General features: G+C 41.9%; 2 protein-coding genes across 2 annotated transcripts in view; one reads left to right on the top strand and one right to left on the bottom strand.

Annotated features, from left to right (window-relative positions):
• LOC113464462 (carcinine transporter-like) overlaps nucleotides 1-298 on the bottom strand; it is a 15,929-nt gene extending 15,631 nt beyond the window's left edge. Inside the window, exon 1 of the mRNA XM_026814349.1 lies at nucleotides 143-298. The gene's annotated coding sequence lies outside the window, so the exon portion shown is untranslated. The remainder of the gene's footprint in view (nucleotides 1-142) is intronic.
• Nucleotides 299-5,117: 4,819 nt separating this feature from the next.
• LOC108625888 (glutathione S-transferase-like) overlaps nucleotides 5,118-6,186 on the top strand; it is a 9,811-nt gene continuing 8,742 nt past the window's right edge. The window contains exon 1 of the mRNA XM_018026219.2: nucleotides 5,118-5,227. The gene's annotated coding sequence lies outside the window, so the exon portion shown is untranslated. The remainder of the gene's footprint in view (nucleotides 5,228-6,186) is intronic.

The raw sequence follows: 6,186 nt of genomic DNA on the forward strand, positions 1-6,186 counted from the left end.
GGATAAACTCTTTTTACAGTTCCACTATATGTATCTCTCCCACGATCAGAAACTAGTTTTAGAAAAGCTGACGAAGTCTCGTTAAAACGGAGTTAAAAAATTTTAATCTGATTTTCGAAAGGGTTGATTTTGACGAACTCACAGCAGAGATTTTCTTCAGGTGTCGAAGTCCTCGTGGATCCTAGCCGCTACCGACGAACAATGGCCGCGGTTAGGACTGGCACTTCACTCATCGCCGACTAACCTTGCACTAAAGCTCTGTCTACCTCGCTCTGGCAACGACGATAACAAAACTTGCGGACGCGTAGTAGTCGCGTAGCTTTTAGAGGCCCTGCGCTGGATGCAGGGCAGATATAGAGCGTGGAGCAGCATGCGTGTCACCGTGCAATTCTTTGCCACTTTAGAGTCGGGTCATTAACGATGCCCTCCACGGTCCTTCTTGCCGTTCACGTACGCACACCTCTCTTCCTTCTTATCCTCCTCATACGCAACGTCTGCTTATACGCCTGTGTCTATCACCTGTTTTACGATTGGAGGTGAACTGAAATTTTCGACAGGAATTTTTCATGACGGAAATCTAGCGTTTGGATTGGAAATAGGAAGCGAACGTTTGGAACGAATTTCATGTAGTCATGGGAGGAGTTTCCCAGTAAGAAACTGCGAGAAACAATTTAGAAGTTCGTAAAGGAAATGGAAGATTGAGTAGTTTACCTGCGTATTGGTAGAGAGGCTGCGGGGGAGGCAAGGAAATAAAATTGAAAAATTGTGTATTGGGGAGGTCGGATATGATTGTTAAATGAGACTCATTTTTAACAATTTCTCTGACGTCTTGCGTTTCTCATAATTTTGTCTACTGATTCTGACTGTAACGGTACGATGCATTGATATATTTGCAGTCTAATTTACAAGACGTTTGTATTAAGAATGGCCGAAATGTTTATTGAAAATAAATAAAAATGTTTATAAAAGATTTTGAATTTTCTGATAGCGAACGCGCCTCGTTCCGATAAAGAGGCTGCGGAACGGTAGCAGGCCTAGTGGCCCCAATACTAGAAGAGGCCTCCATTGTGCGAAACCCACGAAGATGGAGGTAACGTAATGAAACTAACTGGCTTGCTCTGACCAATTAACCAACCCAGCGGCAACGGCATAACATTTAACTATACGTACTATGTATACCTTCTCTCGCAGCCTTCCCCTGTTCACGTGGCACGCCGCGGCCGTTTACGCCGTCGAATAGTGTTACATGGAAACGAGGGAACATCGCGTGACCATCTCGCCCACGCACGCCGTTCTCTCCACACAAATCCAAAATAGATCCACTTTTTGGAAACACGACGTTTACTCAAAAATTTTTATTGTGAATATCTTATTGGGAATACTTGAGTTAAATGAAGTTCGATAAATATACTAAGTCCAATTTTTAATTTTAAGAATACTGTTTTTTTAAATTATTATAATATAAACTTTAATTGCAAGAAACAAATATTTCATATATTAAAAATTTAATTGTAAATAAAATATATTTTATATGTTAAAACTTTAATTACAAGAATAAAATATTTCATATATTAAATGTGTTTAATAAACATTAAAAAATAATGCAGTTTCAACAAGTTATATATTGCGTTACAACTGCAAAGGGAAACGCAATAAGATTTAGAATAGGAATGTAGCTTTTGATTCGGGTATTCCACCTGTTAGCTCGCGTCTGACCATAGACGGGCTCGTTCTACTGCGACCGAGCGTTTCTAGCGCACGCAAACTCCTTCGCTCTTCAAAGTAATTCCAGGAGGTAAATTCTGATTCAACATACACGTTCTGTCTCTCGCGACCGAAACAAATAGTTTCAAGAATCCTACAGATAACCCTTCTTAAAGGTATTTCAATGTGGTACTAAAATATTTTAGGTCAGTACATCACATGAAAATCTTCATATATATAGAATATATTTATATTTATTATATCTACTTATTTTTAATATTTTCTTAACTTAATGCCTTCTTAAGGTTGTATAAGCTTAAGACCTCTGCCAAAAGTTTAAGACATATAAAAAGCTGTGTCCAACATTTAAAGCAATGAACGTTTAGGAGAAATGATAATTACAGAGAAGTAAGGTTTATAAAATTATTACACCTATTTTTCTCGGTCATAAAGAATTTTTATTTGTTTCCGTTTATATGTATAACAGTAAGATACAATGTTACAAGCGTAAAGTACGTCCCTGCAAGGGTGGGTAAGCAGGGACACCCTTCGACAACGTAGGGTAGCCAGATCCAATCGTGGGGACTTTAGAGAATTCCCTTCCCATAGAGAAATAGAAAGACCGGACTTCTACTGATTTCACGGTGCGTTCTCGTGAGTCTGGCAGCGATAAGACCGGTTCATCCGTCTCGTACGCAACGATTCCCCGGAGATGCCCGCGATAATCGTTTATCCCGACTCCCTCCCGACTTTGGCTCTCTTTATTTTCCCGGGTTTTAACGAAGCACCGAGCGAACCCGTTTAAAGGTATCGAAACCTTCGGCTTTTATACTTCCAAATGAATACCTTTCGGGGTCGCGGCTCGAATAAAAAGAAATTATCGATTACCTGGCCGAATGGCTGGCTGCTGATTTTCTCGCGTTTCTCGCGAACTTCGCCGTTCGGCTAAATTCGAATGTCTGCCGACCCTTTTCACGAGTTTCCCTGTTTAATCTCTCTCGAGTCGCGAGAGTGGAAAAAGAAAATTGGGGGCGCGAATTCGTCGAGAGGCGATAATTACGCGGCATATCTCGAGCGGAGGACGCGATATTATCCGCATCCGAGTTGGCACCGTTACGACCCTGGATTTCTGCCAGAGTAAATATCGACCTTACCGAGTTCGCGGATTCTTTTCACTCGATTCCATCCGCGGTTGACCCCGCGTTTACGTTCGCCTCAGGATTTCGAATGCGTATTTATGTCGCTTCGTTTTCATTATTACCAAGTCCGGAATGAGACAGTCGTCAGGTGATCCAATCTATCCTTACGATTAGTATATCTCGAGTAAAGAGTGTGGACGGGCTAGTAACAGGCAGTATAATTTGTCAGAGAGTGTCAGGTTCCAAGAGCCACAGGATAGTAAATAATCGTTAACAGCTGGGGTCAGGTATACTCAGGTGTTCGCTACAATACGGAGGTCGCAGGCGAACCGAGGACTCAAGACCTTGGGACATGCAGGGGTAAGAATTAGCCAGGAAGGGTAGGTCCCTGGGATTTACTAGGTAATAAGGTTATTAGGACTCGCAGGTAGTCGCAGATGATACACGATACACCTTGAGCGATTAAGGAATATTCTGGTCTCAAAGCCAGTTTGGATAGTCATGATACAAAAATAAACGCGATTTCTTTAAAGCACAAGTACATTCTGAACAGAAATAATCTACAGTTTATTAAAATTAGATTAAGATCGGAAGTATTTTTCGTCGTCGACTAGTTCGATCCGAGGTTCTTCGATTTGGACTCGAATATTCCTTCCTACGAGGAACAGACGAGGGGACGCGGATGGAAAGGCGTGAAAGAGAGGAAGGGAAAGTTTCCCAATTCAATTAAGCTCGAGTGTAACGCAATAATCGAACGCGACGCGAAATTTCATTTTACACGATAATTTCGTTTCGCCGCAAAGTTTCCGGGGAACAAGCGAACCGGTTTTACGGCTCCAACGTTCTTGTACACTTTTAACGCGCAATGAAAGAAAAGGGATAGAGTATGAAAGTAATAGGAATGCGAGTGGCAGACGTCTCAGCTGAAACATTCTTTTTCTCAAATTAGCAGATATCTTAAAAGCTCTGCATATCTCGTGCCAACAATTATAAATATGTATTAGCCATGTGCTTAAGAATCCATCACAGACTCATAAGTATTTGATGCGAAACGGTAAAATATTTCTGTTAGGGATAGGAACTCCTAACTGAAGTCCGAAGAAAAAAGCGGGTAGAGAACAATTTCTAAGGGTGAGTGAAGGGTTGAGTCGGAAGCCGAGCGTATTAGAACTTCCTTGTAATTCATGGTCAGCAAGAGTAGACGTTCTCGTTAAAAAGTTAGTGGCTGGTCACGTTTCGGCGAAGGAAGTCGGTGGACGTAGGGGTGTGGTAATTGCTGGTCGTTTGGTTGTCTCCTGCCCAGGTTAAAAGGAGTTCGGTGCGTTTAACGGTCAATTGAGCNAAGAATGGCCGAAATGTTTATTGAAAATAAATAAAAATGTTTATAAAAGATTTTGAATTTTCTGATAGCGAACGCGCCTCGTTCCGATAAAGAGGCTGCGGAACGGTAGCAGGCCTAGTGGCCCCAATACTAGAAGAGGCCTCCATTGTGCGAAACCCACGAAGATGGAGGTAACGTAATGAAACTAACTGGCTTGCTCTGACCAATTAACCAACCCAGCGGCAACGGCATAACATTTAACTATACGTACTATGTATACCTTCTCTCGCAGCCTTCCCCTGTTCACGTGGCACGCCGCGGCCGTTTACGCCGTCGAATAGTGTTACATGGAAACGAGGGAACATCGCGTGACCATCTCGCCCACGCACGCCGTTCTCTCCACACAAATCCAAAATACATCAATTTTTTGGAAACACGACGTTTACTCAAAAATTTTTATTGTGAATATCTTATTGGGAATACTTGAGTTAAATGAAGTTCGATAAATATACTANTTTTACAGTGCTTTATTAATGTAATATCTAATAACTGTTAAAATTTCAATACTTTGTCATTGTTTTTATGTAAATATTCATACAAACTTAATTTAACCATGAAGAATTCCTATCTGGAACGCGAATAGTTCGGTTATTCGCACAAAAGTAGATTCTTCCAGGACGTGGTTGAAGAGGGAAACAATTTTCGATCTGGAAGCGGTTGTCCACTAAGGGTAGGTGGTGTTGGAGGTGGCAGTGGTGGTGGTGGTGGTGGTGGCATAAATATTCCGAGGTTGCGCATCGTGTTCGACGTAACTGGAACTGGAGGGCCGTGAACCAGGGGAGGAATGAGTGACTGAGAGAGAAAGAGAGAAAGAGAGAGAGAGAGAGAGAGAGAGAGAGAGAGAGCTAGTGGCAGCGGAGGAACACGAACGCCAGGAGGGAACCCCGGATTCGTTTCGCTTCGCGTCGTGAGCTCAGTGCGAGCCGCGCTCCGCACACGAGGTGTTCGTCCATTTTCGGATAAGAAAGGGTGCTACCAAGAGGATCGAACGCAAACATTGGCGGTGAGTTCGAATCGATCGACCAATCTCGTTGTACTGCTGATTCCTAATTCCGTTCCGACCTCGTGAATTGCATGTCGTAAAAATTGATTGCAGACTTTACGTGCTTGTGGAAAATTCGTAAATATTGAACGTATGAAATCTTAAGAGCATGTGACAGTTGTCTTTTGCTTTCTTTCTTTCTTTCATATTGCATTTGAAGTTTGATTGAAACTTGTTGCATTGAGGACGAGTGAGTGGCAAGAGTTCGGGTATTTAACGTTATTGGCTGCTTCACTTGTTCAATTGTACTTCTCCTAATTTTATATTTAAAAATTACTACCTTTATTCGCGTCTTTTATAGTGTGAAATGTATTATGTAACGAATAGCCGCGATAATTAATCTTTGAATCATTCATGAATGTGGCACACGCGAACGGAGGAGGGGATTGATTTCGTTCAAACATTATTCAGGTATGAAAAATGACGGGAGCCGGTCGATGGCATCGATCTGTCGCGTAATCAATCATCAGCCGGAAAAAAGAATTTCTGTTTGCCCTCTAACATATCACGAATTCGTTTTCCCTTCTAATATTCATCGTTACAAGGGATGAAGAAGGAGCGAGAGCGAGAGAGAAAGAGAGAGAGAAACGGCGAGTCGAAATAGGTCGGCGCGAGTCAGAGGCATATTTTTTATTCATGTAGGTGCCCACTTGAAAGCTGCCTATAAGTACCGGTCTGATACAAACCGCTCGCTTTTCGGTTCTCCTTCCTCTTTACTTCCCACGCGTTCTACCTTTCTACATTTTTTTTCATACCACCTTCTTCTCTTTGGCCTGGTTATTTTTCACACGACGCGGGCCATGATGAATTTCTACCATACGAAATTAATGATACCAATACTGAATAATGGAAAATCAATTAATCTATCAATTTCTATTTATTCTTAGCTAAGCATGACTTCGCTATCATCTATCTATCTA

The sequence above is a fragment of the Ceratina calcarata genome, unplaced genomic scaffold (genome assembly GCF_001652005.2).
Source record: "Ceratina calcarata isolate Rehan_Ccalc_2016 unplaced genomic scaffold, ASM165200v1 scaffold379.2, whole genome shotgun sequence".
Taxonomy (NCBI): Eukaryota; Metazoa; Arthropoda; class Insecta; order Hymenoptera; family Apidae; genus Ceratina; species Ceratina calcarata.